Source organism: Zootoca vivipara, chromosome 6, assembly GCF_965207765.1.
Source record: "Zootoca vivipara chromosome 6, rZooViv2.hap1.1, whole genome shotgun sequence".
NCBI classification, from domain to species: domain Eukaryota; kingdom Metazoa; phylum Chordata; class Lepidosauria; order Squamata; family Lacertidae; genus Zootoca; species Zootoca vivipara.
The window spans coordinates 14,349,013-14,374,317 of record NC_142589.1 but is presented as its reverse complement, the minus strand read 5'-3'; the positions used below and the strand labels follow the sequence as shown (position 1 = coordinate 14,374,317).

The 25,305-nt window shown below is 46.3% G+C and overlaps 1 protein-coding gene across 17 annotated transcripts in view; it reads right to left on the bottom strand.

Moving 5' to 3' along the window:
- SAMD11 (sterile alpha motif domain containing 11) overlaps positions 1-25,305 on the bottom strand; it is a 153,424-nt gene that overhangs the window by 116,431 nt on the left and 11,688 nt on the right. The window contains exon 1 of one of the 17 annotated variants that reach the window (XM_035118505.3): positions 18,352-18,546. The exons of the other annotated variants lie outside the window; for them this stretch is intronic. The gene's annotated coding sequence lies outside the window, so the exon portion shown is untranslated. Of the gene's footprint in view, positions 1-18,351; positions 18,547-25,305 lie in introns of those variants that run through there. 17 annotated transcript variants of the gene reach the window in all.

Genomic DNA, 25,305 nt, shown 5'->3' with positions numbered 1-25,305 from the left:
GTTCCCGTGTTCCTAGGGGGCAGAAACCTGCCCGGGCGACCAAACTCAAAGGAACGTCAGTTTCTTTCAGCAGAAGCAGCTGATTTTGGCATCCTTTTTCCTCCAGCGAGTTGGAATCTGGACACTTGGAAACTGGAAGAGTCCAAAACCATCATGAAAACCGGAGAGGCCAAGTGTATTCTCTTTTTTGTTCTGGAACAGATTGAGTTTCATGAGTTCTGGCTCCTGACTCGTCAGCTGCCTACAACCCCCCACCCCACCCAAATAATCCCTGAAATCAGACCCGAGATTCTCTCCCCCTCCCCCAAGAGACAGTAGATTGACTAACTCAGGTCCATAAATGTCAATGGGTCGAATTTTAGTTGGACTTTAGTTGGATACAGCCCATTGGGAAAGAAAGTGCACGCAGACACTTGCTTTTTCAAGGGATCTGAGTAAAAAGTCAGATCCAGCACAGGACTGATTCGAGCCTCAGAAAACACACAGAGCTGATAGATGAAGTGGGAAGAACGTAACTCTTCAGCTTGCTCTTTTAACTCAGTGAACTTTTCAACCGCCCTCTCAACCAATGGAGCAGTGTGGGTCGGGACGGTGGCCCAGAGGCCTTGTGGGTACCAGCAGGAAGACCTAAAAGGACTCCACTGCCATGTCCACAAGCACCAAACTGGCGAACCCTGCCTTGGGACTTCACAATCTCCACTCATGAATGTTTTCATCTGTTTTCAGTGCTCTGCTTTCCAACTAAACTCTTCCCAACGCGGAACATATTAAGAGTTTGCTAGAATTTATGAATTACTCCTGGCTTCCTGGCCTTCTGCTTGTCACCAAGGAACTGTGAGAAACATTTGCAGGCGCGGAATGGGTGGAAAGCAGAACTGGCCAAGTTTTCTGACCTTGGCGGTATTCAAACTCCTCACGTCCTCGCTTCCCTTCTCCAGGTCCTATATTGCCTTACTCCCCGGGGTGGGGTGGGTGTTGTAATTTGGAAACGAGAAAGTTTCCTTAATAGCTTTGTCAAGGGAGTCCCGGAACAATTTTATTCCATCAAATCAGGCTTCGGTCTAAATTACTCTTTGGATCTAGATGCCACTTCGGCTAAAAATTCCTTATTGCTTAAGAAGGCAGGATTGGGGGTGGGGGGAAGCGGCTGAAAAGAAAAGCCTGGGCTTCGGAGATAATCTGCTTGCATTTACTCCAAGGTGCCAATAAATGAACACTGAAGGCAGATGGTAAATTCTTTGCACCTTTCGACTCTTTTGATCCACATCTGTTTGAGACAGGATGGATAATTTCTAGAGGTCAAGAGAGCAGTAGCTTCTAGACAAGAGAACCAAGAAGCCTCCTTTCTGAACTTGCTCCTGCTATTATTTTGGTGGTGGGATAAAAGGCAGCATCCCGACCACCTGGAAATGTGGAAGGAGGGAGAGTGGAAAGGATCAAAGGGGGGGATATTCCCAGTTTTACATCTGACCTGGACTAAGTCACAGCACATTTCTATGCCAGAATTCTCCCAACTGCACACCCAAATTGAGCATCCATCCTGATTTGTTTGCAAAGAGATTAGATCATGTTGGCTATTTAATGAGTTTTCATTCTGATTTGTTTGCAAGGAGTAAAAGCAGGTGTTGTCCCACACATTCTGCTGCATTTCCCCATCATTATTCATACTGCAAGAAGTCTGATCTTTTGGAGAAGGCAGGTTTGTTGTGCAAGGCCTCCCAATCAACTATAATTGTCTAATGTGAATTTGCCCTTATTGACTAAACCCCGCCTGGAAGCACCCGCAAAGTACTTTCAGATCCCCCAACTGGCACTTAACAACTGCCTTATACAAAGTCAGTCTGCTGGGTCCATATGACCCAGAACTATCTACACAGACTGGCAGCAGCTCTCCTGGGTCTCTCCAAGCCCTATGTTGAGATACCCAGGATATTTTGCATGCACGCAAGAGCTTTGTCACTGAGCTACAGCCCTACATAGGTTGTGATTGTCTGGAAATGGAAACTCAAATTGTGTGCAATGAAGAGCTTATTCAAGTAAATTTGTATGTGTATTATGTACCTTCCATATTTCACTCAGTTTCATCCAACAAATGGGATCTCTTTAAGATTTGGACCAGATCAGCAGAAAAACAATGGAAAACAAGGTAGCTAATGTGGTGTAGCAATAAGGGGGTCAGACTAGGACCAGGAAAGCCAACCTTCTAACACCAACTCAGCTATGATGCTCCACAGGAGATGTTGGGCCAATAATTCCTTGTCAACCTAACCTGCCTCAAAGGGTTGCTAGATTGGCTGCCAATTTGTTTCCAGGCCCAGGTCAAGGCTGAACCTGGGACCTCCTACATGAAAGGCAGACACTTACCACTGAGCTATATGGTGCTTTCCCTCAGAGTGGTCCTTTAGAAGAAGTATCCCCCATCTTCTCCTAAACTCTTGCAAGTATCTGGGAGTCCACCACAGGATCACCACCCTTAGAAGTCCTCCATGTTGTTCACTATGCTGGAAACTTTTCTTTTTTTAAGGAAGGATATGAAATTTCAAACACCTCTTACAGAATTTGTATGAAAATCTCCATTGCCCTCTGCCCTTCCATAAAAGCTTTCTCTTCCCCCTCCCCAAGCACACGTTAATTCCGCACCAAGCCCATGAGAAATGTGTGTGTGTGTGCGTGCACAAATTTAGGTTTCCATTCACAACCTGCTTGATTATTTGTCTCCTACATGGGGGTGGGGGTGTAGAAGAGATTTTCCAGCAAATTGCATTACTTTGTTTGGTCAATTGGCCTACAAATTGATTTTCCTGTACAAATAATGAACATTTATGGTTATTTTCCCTATAGGCTTGCTTTATTTGCCATGTAACAAAGAGTGATTTTCCTGGATTTTTTGGAGAGCTGAGCTTATCGCTGTTAGTAATTGTGTGTGCCTGTGAAGTTGGGGGAGGGGGGGAGAGAAGGGAAGGAGGTTGCAAACGAAAGGGAATCTCTTCTTGTGGGTTGTTGTAGTAGGAGATGCTCCAAAGGGAGGGGAAGCAAGAACTATGCAGGAGTGTGTGCTATTCTCCACACTAACCACAGATTTACCATAATGCCTACTTTGGCCCTGGGGAAGCAGAATAGCACCATGTGGAGGGAGGGGAGGATGCATCGCTGAGCTTGCAATGGTTACTTGCTCAGTGGCATAGCATCTGCTTTGCAAATAGAAAGTCCCAGATTCAATCCTCAGCATCTCCAGTTGGAGCTAGGGACAACTTTGGTCTAAAACCCTGGAGAGCCACTGCCAGTCAATGCAGGTTGACAGACCAATGTCTGGCTCAATAGAAGGCAGATTCCTACATTCCTTTTTCTCAAGGGATGGGGCCAAAGTTCAGTGATAGAGCACTTGCTTTGGATGCAGAAGTAGCTGCACTGTAGTCATTTATTTCACTCCCCCTTGTTATCCCTTGCCGAATTACCTAGATATTGTTCCATAGCCATTTAGGATATATTGCAGAACGTTAGGTGATGTTGCCCCACCCTCATACTCCACTCCTGGATGAAGGTGAACGGAAAAAGAACTAAGCAAGCCTCCCAAGGACTTCCTAACCAAAACACAAAAGGGGGGAAATTGCTAGCTCTCATTAAGAGTTCTGCTTCTCAGCCTGGAGTTCACTTTCTAAAGCTTTTTTTGGGGGGGGGGCTAGGAAACTCGTCAAGCCGCTGGCGAGTGGGGATGGGGGACAAACCAGGAGCTCAAACAAATAGCAAGAGTGGCTAGGTTGTGGCAACATTTGACAGCTTAACAGGTGCACCGAACAGCTGCTACATTTAGGAATCATTAGCAAAGTACATGTCTTCACACATTTGCAAAGAGACTAGGAGAGAGTAAAGATACTGAAAATTGGGGGGGGGGGCAAGGATGAGAGAAAGCAGATTTTGCAGGCCCTTCACCTGATTGCTCCCACGCTAACCCCACAGGAGCCCACGTGGCAGACAGGCAGAATTGAGGAATAAGAAACTGAGGACCAGAAGAAAGATGGCAGGAAGACCCAGAAGACATCCCATCTTCTCTCCAAGGTCTCAACACTGGAAACTTTTTGAAAAGAAGGACAATTAAGATTGACAGCAAGGGGAGGTGTTCCCTATACATAGAGAGAATTTGGCTGGATGGCATCTTGTACGCCTCCTTCCAGCAACTCCTGCAGCCAGATGTGGCTCTTACCTTTGTACCACTGGCTACATTCAAGCAATGCAAAATCCAGGTGTCTACACCCTCCCTCTCACCCAGGCAAGCAAGAGTCATTATCACAGTTCAATGAACTTTTCCAGCCAGAGAGAGAAGAGGGTCAGTGCGGGGCATGACATGAGAATGGGGGTGGGGCTAGGAAAGGGCACGGCCTATGAGAGTCCCGAGAGCCTGATGGAAATGTATGGAGGGCTGCATTTTGGCCCCTAGGCCTGAGATTCCCCCACCTGTGCTTTGCATGACTCTTGAAGCAGCCATGAAATTGTATGTAGACAAGGGTCTCTAGAAAAGAAAGCACCAAGATGGGGTTTGCCTGTTGGCTTAGCCTTACAACACCGAAGATTTCAACCATGGCTGCATGTTAATTCTGCACAGGGAGCAGGAGTAACAATTTCTGCAAGAAATTCTGCAACACGTGTGAGGGTTCTGCGAATTAAGGACTTTTGCACCACTATACTTGACTTGAATGAATTTATTCTGTGTGGTCTTACTATTTCACAAAATCTCTTCAGTTAATTGTGGGGAGGGGAAAGGGTGGATACAGGGCAACTCCTGATCATTGCAGGAAGGGGGATTGTAAGGACATAGAAAGAGCCCTCATGGATCAGATCAAGGGTAAATCTAGTCCAGCATCCTGTTCTCACAGTTCCCAATCAGATGCTTAAGGGAAACTTGCAAGCAGGGCCTACGGTAAGTGCAACAGCAACTCTCCCCACTTTGGAATCCCAGCCAATTGGCATTCAGCAGCCTCTGCCAGCGGAAGTAGAACTTAGGGTTAGTAGCCATTGAGGACCTTAGCCTCCACATTCAGGCATTCCTCAGGCAGTTTTGGATTCTGTAAGGGCTAGAAACATATGCCTCTTTTTTTAAAAAAAAGAAGAAGAAAAGAGAAATTTCTTGGGATGAGAAACTCCACAAATTGCAGCACGACCTGTGCTTTGTCTCCGCTCCTGCAGAACTGTAGTACAGGCGCCATTCTGGATGTAACCCAGAGTTGTAGCACAAGGCCATAGCCCAGATCAGCAGATCAATACGCAGTTGAATAAATAAACGGGCCGCCCAAGTGTTAGTTCAAGCCGGCGCTGCGACACGCCCCTGACAATATCGATTCCTGGAGCAAAAGCACTGTGCAATGACCCAAGAGCCTAGCATTGTAGTGTGTGCCAGGTTTGGTCAGAAGCAGAGACACAGAAAAAAATAATGCTCCAACACCTATGCATAATTGTGCCCACAATTATCACAATGAATTAGTCACAATTCTGCTGGATTTGCCACATGCCATTAACTTCCCACAACAGCCTGCAGCAGCAATCAGAACCACTCTGCAACTGGGGTGGGGGGGTGGGGGGAAGCACAGAAGGGATGATTAGAACCTTCCCCTTCACCCCCAAAAAATGTGCCACTTTTTTTTTTACTTGCAAGGGATTTTCTTTCCTTCTTGGCTTGTTTTTAAACCTGGGAAACACTCAAAAGCAGAATCCCACAGAGTAAATAGGATTTTCCCCTACCCCCCACAGTCCTTAAAACAGAAGCTGTACAACAAAAGGACATAATAAGCGCCAATCAGATGCCTCTGGGAAGCTTGCAAGCAGGACCTGAACCCCTCCAACATTGGATGAAGAACATAGCCGCTGAGGCTAGTAGCAACTGCTAGTCTTACCCTAGAAATCTAGAGAGGATACTAATAGAGACAGGGCCAGCGCCAGCAACCTTAAGTAACCAGTGAGCACCAGGACCGTGACAGTGGTCCCCAACAGTGATGTGTACCAGAATATGTTCAGAAGCCTATTTTTTTACAAGTCTACTCAGAGCAAATCTTAATTGGATACCACCCTTGAGCGGGATTGGAGGGTAGGAGTGAACAAGAGGGATGCAACAAGATGAACAAACTAACAACACAGCAATAGTCAGACAGGGCAAAACTCACAACCCTGGCTCTCAAGCCTAACTCCAGACCCCCCCCCCAAAAAAATCTCTTCCTTTCCGCTTGCACAGCCATTGCACAGTGAATCCTTTATGCCTTACAAGATGAAATCGCAACGGCAGGCTAAGTTATCAACACAACCCCAGGATGTGTGTGTGTGTGTGTGTGTGCGCGCGCACACACACACACAGAGTGATGGGGGAGATTTTCAACATTCACTTTGTGTTTTTCTAACCCAGGGTGGCCATGCTTGGGGTCAGCATCTGGCTGCCTGTCAACCTCCCGCTGTTCTCCGCTCCTTTATTTATTTATCTCTCCCTAACCCAATTTTCCGGCTGGAATGGCGAGAGAGTGACGGCAAAGTAACGTGATTGAGGCGCCCCGGGCAAAATGCCTATTACCTTCCCTGCTTCCCCCTTAATCAATAAAGCCGTTTTGCTGCCTGCTTCTGAAGCAGAGCATGCCATTCCGCAACACGGGCCCTCGCACCAGGAGCGCATGCAATCCGAGCCAAAGGAGGCTGTACCTGGGGTGTGCATTTTAATGTGGCTACTCTTCATGGTTGTGTGAGATGCATGTTGTGTGTTTTCCATATACAGGGTGCAAAAGAATGATCATTGAAGGCTGGAGGTGGAAGTGTGCAATTGAAAGAACTGCTGAGGGGTAGAATTTTCTAAGTGAATCTACGGGTTGGTATATGTAGATCTGCAAATATAGATGTGTAGGAATGTACGAAGGCATAATTTTCTCTTCCACCTTGAATTCATCGCATGCGACTGTGAGAACAGGACGCTGGACTAGATGGAGGGGGGCGGCATTCTCAATCATGTATTGTTTGTGGATTGAAAGCAACAGCAACAGCAAATACAAGTGATTTCCATTCCAGAAATGGGACGAATAAGCAAACAGCAGCAATTTCTGCTCCCATTTCCACGTTCAGCAGAATTCTCTAACATCCTTATACAGTATGGAGGTTTGTAGAGATAGATATACATATGCACACAAAGAATAAGAACCTTTGGGCGCTCAAGCTGAATATGAAGACACTGATTCTGGCCTGCAATTTGTTTCCTGCATCTCAGTATTCCCAGGTATGCTGCCTCTAAATAGGGAGGTTCCATGTCTGGCAATTACAACATATAGCTGTCTGGAAATCTCAAATTTCTTCATCCCCCCCCCCAGAAGTGTCTGAATGCCCCACAGATTACAAATATGATGCAAATAAACAGCCACATTGATAGTAACAAGACAGTGGACTCAGACTGGGCTACCGGCAAACAATCACGTAAGTTAGCTTTAAACAGTTCTAATTTTTTGCGCACAACCTTGGTTGCACGAAGCTTTTGTTGTTGAATGCAGTGCCCCATGAGACAACTGAGGATGAATGTTTTCAACTACAGTGGTACCTCATGTTAAGAACTCAATTTGTTCTGGAGGTCCATTCTTAACCTGAAACTGTTCTTAACCTGAGGTACCACTTTAGCTGGAGGAGGCAGTACCATGCTAAGTTTGTCAGCAATAGTTATCTTGCCTGTAGCTGCTGAAGGAGATTGGGCAGATGGGGACGAATTTGCCAATATTGCCAGTGACAGAAAAGCAAAACATTGTTTGGGCAGGTGCCTGAAACTGAACATTGTCTTAGTAGACATAGCCCGGCTTAACATACCTCTCGCTTGCCTTTGGGCAAAACGTTTGGCCCTTGCTGAAGGACGGCAGTTCTCATTATGAGCAGGGTGGGGAGGGAGAAGAGCAGTGTTCAGCACATTTCCCAACGGTAAAACTGTACGCCCCAACTGGTTTCCCCTCTCCTGAACAACCCACTGCTATTGACATCCTTCCAAGATCGTTAAAGCAAACATCAAGGAAAGGGAGAAATTTGTTTGTTTAAGGAGGTGCAAGTCTTGACAAAACAGACCCTAATCAGTTATTTAGATAATTGAAAAGCCGCCAGGTCTTTGTTACCTGCCAGGGCCAAACAGGAAAGGCTGGGGAGAGGGAGAGAAAAACACAGACAAAAAAAAAAGCAGCCAGACAAGGACTGGGGGCTCAAATAGCATCCAGGTGTGGAAATAAGGTTTGGCTCACAGATGAAAACCACACAGGGCTCGTTGTTTCAACGGGCAAAGCTTGATCTTCTGTCCTTTGCAATAGTTTGTGTTACGGCTGTAAACACAGCAGTCTTTAAGTGGAAGAACAAAGCGGTACTATTTCTTTCTTATCCTAGCCTCCACCCAAGGAACTCTCAAGGTGGCATTGGTGGTCCTCCCCTCCGTTATTATTTTCAGAACAACCCTGTGAAGTAGGCCTGGCTGAAAGAGAGCAAGCTTTTTTTAATGTGCCTTGGGAGCTTGTTGGCCAAGTGGGGATGCAAACTTATGCTTTGCCCCCACCCTGCCCTTAGTCTGACACTCCAACCATCGCGCCATGCTGCCTCTCATGGGCAAGTCTAACTTGCAGTGTTGGTACACCAAGCAGATTCTGAGCAAACATGTTTAGCTAGTGATATATATTGAAAACCAGATTATCGCCCAGCCCTAGTTTTCCACACATTACACTCCAGACTTCCCCAACCTGATGCCCACCAAATGCTTTGGATCACTCCTGACTGGGGTGGATGAGAGTTGTGGTCCAAACCATCTGGAGGGCTTCTGGTTGGGGGAAGCTGCACTGATCGGTATCCCTACCCCATCAACTTGCAGAATCAGAATTATGTAAAATATACCCCAATGCCAGCATGCTTTACATTGACCACAATATTCACCTCTATATCTGCAAGGATTTTTTGTTTTCCCCCCAAAGTGGAAACAAAGTAAAACACTGAAAGACTCTCTCACTGAAAACTAGCGCTCTCTCTCTCACACACACACACACACACACTCACACACAAAGAATAGTTTTAAGAACTTTGTGTGGTGCAGAGAGTGTTCAGGTTGCTGCAAGAATATATTCACAGCATGGCCCTATACCACTCCAAGTTTGGAATTTGATGATGATGTAACAAAATTTATGCACTGCTTGGGTGTATTATTGCTAACCTCGAAATGTTTAGCAATAAAACTTTCAAACTATCAATTGAAAAACAGCCAAAAACAGATATTTTAAAATACAGTAAGCCCACAACATGCATGCATGCAATGTGTATGCATTCAAGTTTCATGTGCATGGCAAAACAGTAAATAAAAAGGGGGTGGAAAGGGGGCAGGGTTCCAGGAAAAATGACTTTCGCAATCCCACCTGCCACTGAACCCCATGTGTTTTGACTATATGCATTTTTGGCTTTAAGCACGATCCCTGGGAACAGAACCCCTGTGTACATTGTGGGCTTGCTGTAATCAAATAAGTAAGCTCCAAAGAAATAAGACACATGCAACTCCTACTTGTCTGGAAAGGCCGGCCTAAACAAGGATGCTTTTAGCAGGCACCAAAAACAGTACAGTGAAGTCTCCTGCCTGATATCAATAGGCAAGGAGTTCCAAAATGCAGGCGCTGCCACACCAAAAGGCCAATATCTTACAAGTGCAGAGCTAGTACCATTCAGTTCCCGTAAAGGGGCTGATTCCACAGACTGAAACTGTTGTGGGGGCATATATGTAGTGTAAACTGGTTCCAATATATTAAGGGCTTCATATACTAACTGTAACACTCTGAACTTGTCTCTTACTTCCCTACCCACTGGGTGGGGGGGGGCATTTATCCAGAGTATACATATATTTTAAAATTGCAGTAAGAAGCTCCTTGCAACAGATTCTGTACAGCGAGACTTCACCTGTTAGGCTTACTCCAGGAAAGCTTCCATGGCACACATTCAAAAAACTGCCAAACATCTCCGGAAGGGGAGAGGGGGGGGGAACGCAAACAAACCTCAAACAGGATAGATGAGAAAAACCTCAAAAGCTCCTTTGTCCCTTTTGGCCGCCCAAAGACCTGCCTGGAATGGTGGGTGGGCTGCTGCTGGCTCCGCTCCCCAAACAGGTAACAAGCAGACTTTTGAGATCGCTTTAAGGTACACCTCACTCTCGCCTCCTCTCTCCTGACTGGTATGAAGCTTAAGGGGAGAAAATGTGCTTCTGGCATGCCAGAGAAACACAGAAAGCTGCCTGAAACAGAGACAGACTTTTGGTCCATTTAGCTCATAGAATCATAGAATTGTGGAATGGGAAGGAACACCAAGGGTCATCCAGTCCCACCCTCCACAATGATTTTTGCTAGCTCACCTGCCCACCAATAACAATGTTTACAATTTCTGACTTGAAAAAGAGAGAGTAAAAATAACTTATTTGGGGGGTTATTTTTTGGGTCATTAGGGACAACTTTCATTCGGCACAGGTGCACATCTATTTACCAGCCAGCCATAACCCCTTCTTCATAAGACTCCTGCAAAAACAAAGCTGATGGGGTCAGGGAAAGGATATGAAAAGTTATTGATCTGAGGAGAATTCATTTTACCTACAAGGGGACAGGACTTTCTCACTTATTTAATCAAGGGCTGGCATCAAAACCATAGCGAATTTTAGTATTATCTAATTCTACCTAATCTCATTCGATCACTATTGCTCCACCACAGCTGAGAAGGGGAAGTCCTGCCTGTTCTTGTCTTCAGGTGCTATCTCCTGTTGCCTTAGCAACGCAGCAAAATGCCATTTCCACAGAAGTCAGACCTACCACATTCGTCTCCAGGTTAATTTTTTAAAATACAACCCCTATATACGGACGCGTTTAAACCCATATACAGGGGTTGTACTTTAAAATAAATAAACTGGGGTGCAGACATGCACCCCCTCCCCAAGACCAAGCAGAGAAAGGGGGAGGGAGATCTATGCAAAACTCAAAAGTCACCAGTGAGAGATTAGGTTAAGTTGCACCAAATTAGAAAGCAAGAGGAGAAAACAACTCATTTAGTTCAGTTTTGGCCACCCATCATCCCATGGGGCTCAGAGTGACTTATAATGATTCCTAAATACATAAAAACGCAAGGTGTCACCACGTTCTGCAGTTCACGTGGAGGTTTGGAGTCCAGCAACAAGGTCCCCCAACCTTGTTTTAAGAGCCAGATCAGGCACACATGCAGAAACACAACAAGAAGTCTCCTTTCTGGACCACATTCCCCATCATCCCTGACCACTCACCAGGCTGGGTGCCCGAGCTGGTGGGAGTTGGAGTCCAACAACATCTGCAGGGCCACAGCTGCCTCTGTCTTGCTCTACTGAAACCAAGCCTAAGAACTCATAAGTGACCTGAACACATAAATCTTCCTCCGCTTATTTTTGGCTTTCCATTTCCATCTCTTTCCCAGCCCCCAAGGGCCAATGGTCAGGGATAATGGGCAGTGGGAGCAGCCAAACAACATCTGGACTGCCACAAGTTCCCCGTCCCTGATTTACAAGGTTAATTACGCAGCTGGAGCCCTGCAAGGGGAAGAGCAGCTGGCAAAGGCAATTCTGAGCAAGAAAAACAGCTGGTGAAGGAAGAGGATTAGGAACTCTTGACTCCTGCTCCATGCAAAAATCACAATCTCCCAAACCTTCTTACCGTTTAAAAATAAAACACACGAAGGTTGGGCCGCTGCAGTGAGAGGAGGAGAAGCAGCAGCTAATAGCAAGGAACAAAGGAGAAGAACTGTAAGTGCATCCAAAAGAGATAAAAAAGACTTTGCACTGGCAGTTCAGAGCTGACGGAAAAGGACCGAGGATGACACCAGGAGAAAAGGTCCATGAAGGTTAGTATCACAACAGGCGAACCAAGTGCTAACTCAACATGAACACAGGCTCCAGAAGGCGAGTAGGCATGATGGGGGGAAAGTAGACAAACTCTCAAACTCTTTGTGTGTGTTTTTAAAAAGAGCATAAGAATAGCCTGCTGGATCGTGCCAATGCCCCATCTAGTCCAGCATCCTGTTCTCACAGTGATGAACCAGATGCTAGTGGGAAACCAGTAAGCAGGACTCATCCCTTTCCTGCAGTTTCCAGCAGCTAGTAAACAAAAGTACTTCTGCCTCCAACTGTGGAGGCAGAGCACAGCCATTATGGCTAGTAGCCATTGATAGCCCTATCTTCCATGAATTTGTCCAAACCACCCAAACTGGTAGCCGTCACTGCCTCCTGGAGGAGCGATATGCGTAGTTTGATTAGGCACTGCACAGAGAAGTACTTTCTTTTATCTGTCCTACATCTTCCAACGTTCAGTTTCATTTGATGTCCATGAGTTCTACTGTTATGCGAGGAGAAAAACTTTTCTCAATCCATTTTCTGCATGCCATGTATAATGTTATAAAATTCTACCATGTTACCTGTCGGTTGCCTTTCCACTAAACTAAAAAGTCCCAAACACTGTAACACTTCTTCATAGGATAGTTGCTCCATCCCCTTGATCATTTTGGTTGGCCTATTCGGAACCTTTTTCAACTCTACAGTATCTTTTTTGGGAGTGAGGTGACCAGAACTGTACAGTACTGTAAATGTGGTCACACCATAGATTTTTATAACATTATGATATTGGCAGTTTTATTTTCAATTCGTTTCCTAATGATCCCTAGCATTAAATTTGCCTTTTCCAGGGCTGCCACACACTGGGGTTGACGTCTTCTCTGAGCTATCTGCTATGACCCCCAGGACTTGCTCCTGGTCCATCACTTCCTAGTTCAGACTCCATGAGTGTCCTTGTGAAATTAAGATATTTTTTTTTAATTTGCTCCAACATGTACCACGTTATACTTCTTTACATTGAATTGCATTTGCCATTTTGCTGCCCCAAAAGTTGTTTACTGTAAAAAAAAAAAAAAGTCTGTTGAGTCCTCAGGGTTGTTTTCAATAAACTTATGCGTTTCAGCTAGCTTTTTTCCTGAGCGGAAGGGGAAAAAACCATGTCAATACCTCTTTTTTCAAAACCCAAGAACACCCAACTAAAAAGAACATATGCACACAGCCAAGTCACTTTCAGATGACTCGTTCACAGAGCATTCATTCTCATCTTTTTGCAGGGAGGTGAGAAGACTGTTGCTTCTGCAAGTGCCCATATTTAGTGAAACCTGACCGGTGGGCTGCATTCACAACATGCATTTAAATCACATCCCCCACACAATAAAAAGGAATCTGGGTTGACCACTACGAGAATGCTGGACTAGATGGGCCACTGGGCTGATCCAGCAGTGCCAATCTAACTAAGGTAAGGAAATATTCCAGGCCTTTCTAGATCTGGAGCACCCCATTGCAAGCTATCCAGTCTGAAGTACAGCATCATAGACCTTCTATTTTCAGGAAGAAAAAAAATGGAAAATATCCACAAGCACTTCCCCTCTCTGGATTTTCCCTTGCCGCACCCCCGTTTGCACACAAAAGTTTCAAAAGGCATAGAGCGCCTCCATCAAGAAAGCTGAATAAATTATGCAAAGCTTAACAGATGCACGCAACGAAGGACAACAGTTAGCAAAACATGTTGCAACGGCAGGATTTTGCTTTCAGAGCCACAAAATTGGGTTGGGGAGAAGGGCTTGAGAGGTAGAGAATTATTATTTTTTTAAAAAACTGACTGCTGATCATTTATAGGAAATTATACAATTGCTCATTTACTAAACTGGGCTTTTAAATAATAAATGTATCCAGATAATTAAAATACCGAGACGGTCTGGTTGAAACGCTGGCCAATTTGGCAAGTCCGATTGGAAAGAGCTTTTGCTCAAGGGTGTCCTCCCCTCTCCGCCATGTGCAAAACGAATCAAGAGCAATTAAAACTCCGGGCTCTAACCATATCCAGAATGTGCGCAAGGCTCTCCTTCTGCACATCTGGGAATTCCCACCCTTCTGCCTCCTTCAGGCACGTTACAACAGAATCCTGCATCGGATTATACTTTCAACCCATGGGGAGGCATGAGTTCCGCTCCGTCTTCACTATCATCCGGGAAGCAAATTAGGGCCAAGAACAAGAGCTAAGGGAAAGATGTAGTTATAAAAGAGGAGGCTCAATAGCTGTTAGTGTATCAGACCCATCACAAGAGAGCTAAAGGTGGCCCTAGCGTAGTGGGGCCCAGGTTGAAACCCTGGTGTGTGGGAGACCCTGTGCCTGAAATCCAAAAAGCCACTGCCAATCAGTGTAGACTAGACAATATTGAAGTTGATGAACCAATGGCCTGATTCTTTATAAGGCAACTTCCTAAGTTCCTGTCTTTTAAGGGGCAAATCAAAGCTCTGTGGAGGAGCATCTGCTTTGCATGCAGAAAGTCCTATGTTCAAACCCAGGCATCTCCCAGGTGGGCTTTGAAAGATCCTCTGGTTATAACCCTGGAGAGCTGCTTCCAGTTAGTGAAAAACTAGGAAGCTGGGTCCAAACCCTACACCGATAGTATTTTAGTTGCCAATTAAATACATCTATTTGCTTGGGCCTTTGAGGCATAAATGCTAGCAGTAAAGTCAGCAGCTGGTACTAATTTTAATTTTAATTTTTGGAAATGCAGTTTCCGATGCTTTCACTGCAATGCTTTTCACAGCCCTGGGCTCCTACAGGAAGAAGGGTAGTACAAAAAGGGAATTACTATTATGCATGATGGACCAATGGACTGAAAGTCTACATGGATGTGTCTACCTATGCATAAGAACGCAAGAAAAGGCCTCCGGGATCAAGCTAAAGGACATTAGTTCAGCACCTTGTTCTCACAGTGGCCAACTAGATGCATATGGGAAGCCTTGACTGGCAACAGCAAGCAGAACTTAAGGGCAACACAGCACTCTCTCCCCACTTGCAATTCCCAGCAAGGGGTAGTCAGAGGCATACTGGCATGGGAGAGACCCCCCTGCCTGAAAGCCAAAAGCTGCCTCTGAGAGCGGAAGGAGAGCATCGCCATCATGGCTAGTAGCTATGATTAAACAAATTCGTGGAGGATAAGGAATGGAAGTTGAATGTATCTCTGGAAATCCAGATGCTGGTGGACTCCAAATCCACTCACCCACGACACTGACCGTGCCAGTTGGCGGCTGATGGGAACTGGAGTACAACACCTGGAGGGCCACCGGATCCCCTATCCATGGACTTTGGCTACAGAAGAACCAATGGGACGATACCCCATCAGCACACGAATGATAACAGCCAATGATCAAAACAGTCCCTACTAGGACTGACCCAAAAAATGCAACTCTTTAGCAATAAGGCCTTTCGGTGGAAGGAGGGGAGAGGAGAGGAGAGGAGAGAAGGGAAACTAGAGAATGGAAAGGTGGCAGCTGCACTGACTCCCCCTTCCTGGTCAGCTCAGCACTGGCATCTGTTGTGCAGCCAGATCCTTGCCAAGTGTCTAGATGGAGGAAACAGCCTGCACAGAGCAGAACCACCAGCTAACATCCCAAGGAATTAGTTAATGTGTGGAAGAGTGAGAAGGGGGGGGGGACAAAACATTTTTAAAGATGTTTACATGTGCTGCTGGAAAGAGCGTTCTCTCTCTTGCAAAAAAAGAAAAGAAAAGAAAGCCAATATTTAAAGGATGGTGTTGCTTCTACATTCCAATTGGGGGGGGGTGAGAAAGAGGGAGTTTTTCTTGATCCTATGGGGCAGATGGGCGCAGAGCATCACTGCCCGCTGGGGAATTTAAAGCAAGTGCCTTGCATATGTTCTCAGTGAAGTCCCAGCTGACAGCTGCTCCCCCCACCGCCAGCCTGAAAGCAGTTGCCAGCGAGCCAGAGTTGGGGACACCAAGCCACCAGCAAATTAAAAACAGTCGCTCATGCCCTGAAGCAGTGGAGACAGCCCCCGAGCAGTTTTAATGACATCTCTAAATAATTTTGACAGCGAAATTACTTATCGGAGCTCACCTTTACACTGCCCTTGACACATCACTAACAAGATGAGGCCGCTTACCCGACCTCCCCATTTATTAATTTATTTGCATTCCTGCTCCTCTACTACTCTTCTTCCCCCACACAAACACACACAAATTCCACCCCAGTCTCTCTCTGATTTTAACAAGCCCATCTGAACCTGGGTTGTGCTCCCCAGTCAAATGTGTGGCCAGAACTGTCATGCCTGCGACTGAAGCAGTGCTGGCCATGAGAAGTGTTTTGTGGGTCTGCACATGAACTGCCATGGCTTCCCTCCGGCAGGAGTGGGATAGCTTTTTCCAAACCGAAGGCTGCGTTCCTTTCTGGACAACCTTCCGAGGGCCGCGTGCCAGTTGTGGGCAGGGCCAGAGGCAAAAGCGAGTGGAGCAGCAAACGTAAAAATTTTAACCTTTGCACAGCTTCTGCACAGGATCACACAGACTCCCGTCTCTATCCTCCAGCCAGGCAAGCAAGAGGCATCAGAGTTCAAGGACACATTTCCAACCGGGCAAAAACTCACTCAAAGAAGGAATGAAGCAAGGCTGGTGAGGGTCTAAAGGGCCAAACAGGTGTCTGGAGGGCTTCATCTGCCCTCCCCTCAGCCTGAGGTCTCCCACCCGTCATACAAAATAAATTCCAAAATCAAACCAACAACAACAACAAAATGACCATCTCAACTCAAAAGGTCGCCAGCTAACTTCTACACAACTTTTTAAAATGCTCTCAAAGAACTAGACCAGAGCATGAGGCTCTTAATCTCAGGGTCAAGGGTTCAAGCCCCACATTGGGCGAAAGATTCATCCATTGCAGGAGGGGAGTTGGACTAGATGATCCTCATGGTCCCTTCCAACTCTATGATTCTATGAACTGAAAATGTCTATAGGTATACAAGCTGGTGGCAACTGGGGAGAGGAACTCAGCTGGCTTATGCAATCACACCTGCACATCATACAGTGCAAAAAAAAAAATCATACAGACAGGTTTTCACAAAATTGGAGTAATAGAATGGACTGGGGGATATGACTTTTCAGTTTCCCTCTGACAAGTTCAGCAGGCTTGACCAGCAGTGCAATCCTGAACCATGTCAACTCCAGACTACATTCCGGTGAACTCAATGAAGCTTACGCCCAGGTGAGCCCAGTTAGGATTGCAGTCTTAGTTTCTCTATATGGTGTTCACCTTCAGTTTTCTGTGGTTTCCACTTTCTGTGCCGAAGGGCCACCACCACTTGCTCTCCAGAAACCAGACTGCAAAGCACACCTGAGAGCATAGAGAACAGGCCAATCCTGCACAGCCCCCTCCAAGGAACAGCTCACAAACATGCCACCCGTCCATTAAGCACTGGAATTCTGACTCTGAAAGCTGTCTCCAAAGGGTGTAATTTCAACGTTTCCCCCAATAAATCAAACTCAATGTACCAGAATAAACGCCAATTCAAAGCAGCGTGAAACCACAAATAAAGAAACCCTCGCCATGCATAATTAAAGGTCTGCAGGGACCAAAATGATTGCAAATGTGAATTCAGGGTGGTGTGGGGGGGGGGAGGAAAGGAGGAGGATTTACCATAACAAGAACACTCTCCTGACAACACAGAGCGAGCCTTGAGAATCCCCTCCTTAACAACCACAGGTGTTTGCCCTCAGTTGAGATGTGGGCAGGCTGGAGAGAAAGCGTGTGCTGGTGCACAACTACTGGACGGACCTTGGTGGTGCGAAGGCCATCACAACAACCCCAATGCAACAATGTGTGCGTGCGTGTAACTACAGCTGAAATCCTATGCACATTTATCTGGGAGCAAACCCCACTGAACAAGCCAAGCCAGGGCTGTTGTGAGTTGCAGCCCTTGAGAGCCACAGATTTCCCCATGGGAATGGGCTGCAACCTCAATGCATGCTTACCAAGGAGCAAATTCCATTGCACTGGTGTGTGCGTAGCACATGCAATGGTCCCAGGCAAGTGTACACAGGATTGCACCTAAAGAAAGGGACCTTATATGCACTTCATCCCAATAAGTAGGCCCACTGAGCTCAATAAAGCTCAATGAGGTTTGCTTTCAGGTTCTAATTTTAATGGAATGGGGAGGGAAAGCTGCAGCACAGTGCAACACACTCTTGCAAAGTGCATTTTAGAGCTCCTTACTTGGGGAGGCCGCCTCTTAACTTTGAAGCCCTTTTCACACGTTCCATTGAACCCGCAAGGGAGGAGCGGGAGATGGGTAAAAAGCTGGCTCTTGACAACGACGCTGCATTCCCCGCGGGCGCGACCTCGCTCATGCGAGTTCAAAGTAACGTAGGAACAGTAACTCTTTCCGTGCGCCCCCTCCCAAGAGAGGAGAGGTGGCTGCTCCCTGAAAACCGTTCTCTTTCTCTGTGCAAAAGTGAGAGGCGGCGGAACTGAAGACTCACCGAGTTTGCAAACTCATCTCGGCCCCGTGCGGGTCTCTCCCTCTCTTTTTCTCCTGCTGCTGTCGCTGCAAGCAAGCAGCTAGCAAGCCAGCCAGTGCGGCGGCGTTGGCCTCGTCCTCCTCCTCCTCCATCAGGGGAGCGGGTGGCCCCTTCTCCTCCGCCTGCCCCTGCAGTGACCTCCCCGCCCGCCTCCTCTCCTCTCCAGCGCCGCGCCCTTCCGCCCGATTAGCCGCCCGGCCGCCGGGTGGGCTTGCTCAGCTGCGTCGCTTGATTGATGCGACGGCACAGCAGCAGGAGCGGGAGAGACGCGCTCTGCTGGAGGAGGAGGAGGCGCCGCCGCCAAGGCAGCCGCAGCGGGCGAGACGCGGCTCCGCTCGCTGGGAAAGGAAAGCAAGCAAAGGGCAGCAGGCGCTGCAGCCGGCAGGAGGCGGGGAAGACTTGTCAGAGGTCACTCCCGCTTGTTGCCTCTCCCGCCGCATGTTGTATCGCGGGGGCTGATTATTCTTGGAGGCGCCTTTTCAAGGTCCCCGCGCTAAGAGTTGAGGCTGCAAGTCGCGCACCTTCTTCAGAACCGTATTGCCTACCCGCCGTTTCTCAACCTTGGGTCCGTAGCTGTCGTTGGACTACAACTCCCATCATTCCTAGCTAGTAGGACCAGTGGGAGTTGTTGTCCAACGACAGCTGTGGCCCCCCCAGGCCCCAAGGTTGAGAAACGCTGTAAGATACATGTTTAAAACATATGACTTTCCCCAAAAAGAATTGCGAGCTACCCGCTTGTTAAGTTGCTGGGAGCTGTAATTCTGAGGGGGAAACTACAGCTCCCAAGATCATGGGTTTTGAATGTATGTCGTGGATCTGCCCTTATACCGCTTGAATGGTTAGCGCTCCCTCCCTCTAACCTCTGCATACGCTTTATGCAAGCAAATCCAGTAAGTGACCTCCATGAGCCTTACTTACCTGATGGTAACAGCACAATCCTCTGTGTGTGTATTTACTGTATATTCCTGCGTATAAGACTACTTTTTAACCCAGGAAAATCGTCTCAAAAATCGGGGGTCGTCTTAAACGCCAGGTCGTATTTCTTATACGGCGAGTATATCCCAAACTCTATATTTTAACTGGGAAAGTTGGGGGGTCGTCTTATACGCCCAGTCGTCTTATACGCCGGAATATACGGTATTTCATCAGAAGCCCAGGTGCTGGACATGGCAGCCAAAATTCTTTTGGACAGACTCAGCTGGACTCTGGAACAACTATGCTTAGAGTGGGGCTTTGGTGCCCCTCTTAAGGGACACACCCCTTGATCCTAATGCCTGACTTGCAGGCACAACCTGCTACTCCCATTCACAAGGTAAAATGCGGTCTGCGTTTCAGCCTGTTCTAGTACAGACAGATCCATTGTGAGATTAGACAAGTCTCTCCAGTGCTGGCTCCAAGCTTGCTTGTATGTGTGTGTCTGTGCGCGCGCACACGCTTGGTGGGAGGGGGTAGGTCTCTGGGCAAGGCACCTTCAGGGGGGCCCAGTGATGTGTGGGGCGGAAAATTTCCCCAGTGCTTAATTCCGCCCCCCTACACACAAAATATTTTGCTTTTTGTAAGTTCAACAGCATCACAAAGAGGGAGAGAGCAGACAGGCTGGCTTTAATTTGAGCTCAAGCCTCAGAAAAGAAAAAGGGCAGCATCAACAACAAAAAATTGTTCAAACAGCCATACACATAAACATGGAAACTGATAAACATAACACCAAAACCAGAAATGAAGTAGGAAGTGCATTGCACACGTAGGAAGTGCATTGCTATAATAGGCTGGTTGTAAACATTTCCTTGCAAAATCAATACAGTATACATTAACATGTAGGGTCTTCAGAGGCCGTTCAGTAGCTTTTGCTGCCCTACAGCCTGTCAGACAAAATTTAACAGTCCTGCATGATGTATATAATCAGTGAAATATACAAGTTATGCTTCAAGGGGAGTTATTACTTGTCCCTGACATTAGGGGCTCAAGATACAACACAAATTTCTCCCAAGGAAACCTGGGGACTCTAGTTTGCTAAGCTTGCTAGAAATGGTAGATCTGTGAGGAGAGTCTCTAGGAAGCTTCCAGGGAAGTCATGTGCTTTAAATGTGTGTTGAATCTGCTTTGGATGTATAGTACAAATCTCCTTTCAGATACAGTATAGGGTTAAAATTATGTCACCTGTTGAATTTCTGCTTGTCATGCAGGTGTTAAAAGGCACTGCAGCCCAGATTTTTTTGCAGGAGTTCCATCAGATGGAACAGGCATAAAGTAGTGGTTAAGCACGTAAGTGCTGCAGGTGTGACGAACCTTTGGCCCTCCAGATGTTGCTGCATGCTTGCAGGGGCTGGTGGGAGTTGTAGTTCAGCAACATCTGGAGGGCCAAAGGTTCCCCATACCTGACTCACTGGGTGGACCGGAAACTCACCTTTAATGTGGGAGGAGCTGCACCAGCCAACTTGTGACAGTTGCTGTACAGATACGGTACTTGGGATCATATGTGCATGATCATCATCTTGTGAATGGTGGTTAAGAAGCTGTGACCATGTAAAAGCTGTGCCTTGAGCAAGGAGAAGCTCTTCCCGGCTTGTGTCTCCTTTAAAGAGGGAAGCAGGAGGTGGAAACATGGCAAACCAAGGTTTAAGTCAGGCATCCCCAAACTTCGGCCCTCCAGATGTTTTGGACTACATTTCTTATCATCCCTGACCACTGGTCCTCTTAGCTAAGGACGATGGGAGTTGTAGGCCAAAACATCTGGAGGGCCGCAGATTGGGGATGCCTGGTTTAAGTGATAATCTGTCAGATACCTCTGTTTTAAGTATGGCTAAAGTTAAACCACAGATTAGCATTACTGTATATGCAAACTCATCGCCTCAGTGAGAAGCAGGCCCAAGATTTCATGAAAGCAGAGATCCTACTTCACACAAACTTCACACTTGATTGGTGTAACAGCAAGCGATGGAAATGCAGGTGAATGGGACAACCCTGGTGGAGCCTGCATTTGTCTAGGATGTGCCTGTCAAGGATCTTATTTTTAACTTATCTCGTGGTTTATATTTCGGTTTTGTAAGCTACTTTAACTGCGATTGTAACAGAAAGGTGGGATATAAACCATTAAGATGAAACACATTCAAAATAAACCTTTAGTCTCCCTCCAGACATGATGCTTTTCAGTGAGCTCACACATTCAGCTGCCAGCAATTGTGAGCAGTTGCCAACTAAGTCCTACTTGCAGGAAACCCATTTAAATCAATGGGATATGTGTTAGCCATGCCAATTAACTTCAACAGGTCTACTCTGAGTGGGATTAGCACTGGATACAACCCCAAGTGTCCAAGCATCAGTTGACGGACATGCATGTGGGAATCAGACCCTGAAATAGTGAATCATTATTTCATGATAATAATTATGGGAGGCAGATTTGAACCTGACTCCTCTCACCAAAATCCTAAACACTAGTCCACTCCCTAACAAATGTTACCTGGAGCCCAAATGAATGCGTAAACAAGTGGCATCTGTAATAAAGATGCCCTATGATGCAACCCCATTCACTGGGGAACACAGCCCTTTCTGCTTCAGCAGCCCTAATTCCAAGGAATGGTTAGAATAAAGGAAGCTGACTTATATTGAGCAAAACCATTTGGTTAGTATGATAGACATTGGCTGGCAGGAGCTCTCAAGGGTTTCAGCCCAGGGTGCCTCCCAATCCTACCTGGAAATGCCAGAGATTGAACATGGAACCCTTTGCATGCAAAGCAGGTGCTCTACTACTGAGCTAGGGCCCTTCCTTATCAGCTTCTCACAAGGTGAAACAGTTCTTGGATTTTCCTAATGAGGTTTCAGAGGGGAAAAAATCAGTTGAGAAGCAGCTTCAGGCACATGCTGCAGTGTGTGGGGTGTGTGTGTGCTGCTTTCTGCTGAGCCGATTTCCAAATGTGGATCTATACAGCCAGATGCAATTTCCTCTTCAAATCAATGTTCCAACCCCCACTCGCTCTTTCTGGGTGGCTGATGTGGTCTCCAACCATTCACAAAGGTTGATTAAAGCCCCTGACACTACAAATTTGATTTGACACAAGAGAAAGGGAGAGCAGAGGGGAGGGAGGAAAGGATGGGGGATGGGATTAATTTAATTTAATCTTTGCAAGAACAGAGAGTTCCAGTTACAGGTAGGTAGCCGTGTTGGTCTGCTGTAGTCGAAACAAGACAGAGAAACCAGTAGGAGAACACTTCAATCTCCCAGGACATTCTATACAAGATCTCAAAGTAGCTGTCATATTACAAAAGAATTTCAGAAATAGACTGGGAAGAGAAGTTGCTGAATTGCTACTTATTACCAAACTTAAAACCATGGAGAGACCTGGTCTGAATAGAGACATTTGATTCTTATCTCATTATACATGATACAGCTATTTTTAGCCATCTCACCCCTTGCTTTTCCCTGTAAGACCAATTGCAGTTGTTAACAGTCGTCAACAGGTTTACCACACCTATCAGCCAATCTCCCATTCCCACCACCCTTCTGAGTAATACCCCTCCCCACCATCTCACTATATATAAGGGTCTGGTGACTCCTATTTCAGTGTATCTGAAGAAGTGTGCATGCACAGGAGAGCTCATACCAATGACAAACTGAGTTGGTCTCTAAGGTGCTACTGGAAGGAATTTTTAAATTTTGTTTTGATTAGGGAGTTCCAGGTTAGAGAATTTCAATGCTCACCCCTTTGGCTATGGGGAGAGCAGGCGGAGGCCATTTACCCCTCAAAAGCAGCCCCTCCTCCTCCTTACTTTCTATTATTAAAAAATAAAAGTTAACAAGTTTGGCTGTCAATAAGCATGCAATATGATAAGCAGGCATTTGCTGCAGTCTTCAATCTATGTTTACAACTGACAAATCCCATTCACTTCAATGGGGCAGACTTCAGAGCACACAGCCTGAGAAAGTGTCGGCTGCAATCCTCATTGCTCGGTGACTTTTCTTTCTGTGCAAATATGCCTTGGATTGTGCTGTTTGCCTTTCTCCACCCCACACCCCACCTGCCATGTTTAAGGAAGGAAATGATAATCAAAGATGGGAAGAGGCCAGGAAGCAGTTGTGAAAGAAAGCACATGTGGGGGGGGGGGGTTTTCCCCAACATAGGTTTTAGTCAGCAGCCCCATCATAACTGTGTAATTTGATTGTGTGTGGGTACATGTATGTGTGTGTTTACTCTGCGTTTTCAAAATGTAGCTCAAGGGACAATGGAGTCAAGTGCAATGCACAAAGCAAGGTATTGGTCCTCGGATCTATTATACATCTGAGTTGGGGAACTATTGGGCCTCCAGATGTTGCTGAACTACAGCTCCCATCATCCCACACCATTGGCCACACTGGCAGTGGCTGATGGGAATTCAGGGCGAAAGACTCACCAGCCCTGCCTGTCCTACACTGTTTTGGATTTTAAGGTATCTGAAAGACCACCTTTTCCCGTGTGAACTGGCCAGTTGGTTACACTCATAATCACTGGAGGCATTGGATTTGTTTGTTTTTGTCCCACTGTCTAAAGAAGGTTAGTAGTTAGTGTCAGGGTAATCAAGACAGGGCCCTGTTTTGGCCTGTGGCAGCAGCCCCATAATGAACTTTCCTAGAGACTTTTGTATAGACACTATAACTGGCCTCATCCCTGATGGTTTTTAGGTAGGCACTGGAAGTGGGGTTTTTTTTCTTTTCATTTTGGTCACATGTTCTTCACCTGGATGCTTTTGCAGGGTTACTTTTGAGTAGCTGTCTAAATACACTGGGGCATTGCTTCCAAGGAGCTATCAAACCATTGGTCCATCTAGCTCAGAAGCCTCTCTATAGAGTATCTGACTGAGACATTTCCAGCCCTACCTGGAGATGCCGGGGATTGAACCTGGGACCTTCCAAGTGCAACCGCGTGTAAAGCAGATGCTCTGCCACTAAACTACAGCGCTTCTCCAAAGTGGGAGGTTGCATCATGCTATTAGAAGACTCCCCATTGTTCTCCAGCCTTGCTAAGATTGATGAGCATGCCGTTCCCAGAAGGGAACCAACCGTTACTGACATGACAGCATTTTAAAGAGAGCGGGGAGTGGAGTGGATTTTATTTGGTGGATGGACTCCCAGAAGGATACTTTGAAGTTAAATATTTCCCTGCTTTTGAAAAGCCTAGTGTAAAACCATCAAGATAACCTCCCTAAGAAGTTAAACAGTAAAAGACAATGGCCTCAATCCAAAGCCACAAACACACACAAATTCTGCAATATTGTTGTTCTTTCTACTTCAGTGGGAAAAAGCTTCATGCACCAAGATTGCAACAGGGTGGGAACATCCCCTGATGTTGACAGAAACAGGTGAAATCTTGCTCCTATAATCTTTGAGTATACATTGGAAGACCTTTGTATGCAGACCCAAAGCCACGATCTTATGGCCAGGATTTCATATGCATTTGCTTGGTCACCTGCAGCAAGTTCATAGCTGCCAAGTTCTCCCTTTTTTTAAGGGAAATTCCCTTATGCTGAATAGGCTTCCTCGTGAGAAAAGGGAAAACTCGGCAGCTATGAGCAGGTTTAGAATTACCGGTAACTCCTGGCAACCAGGTAGCGAAGCATTGTAAAGGCTGGTTTTCTTTTAGGCTGACATGTGGCTAACTAAGGGATATTTAGGCACTTGGGTTAGTAAAATGGGGAGAGAGAAATAAATTGTATGAAGTAATTTGTGAGGCCGATCAAGACAAATAGGTGTGATCTAAAGAAAATTATACATGCTGAAGGTGCCACTGATTTCATATTTGCAGGAAGGAAGAGTTAGCCACAAGCACAGAGTAGAAATTTACTCTTTGTCTTATTACTCCTCTCTTTACAGCATGCTTTACACTTCCTTTGTAAGTGGGATTCTCCATATAAAGTTCACAACTGCTTTTACAAAGCAGTTTCTCT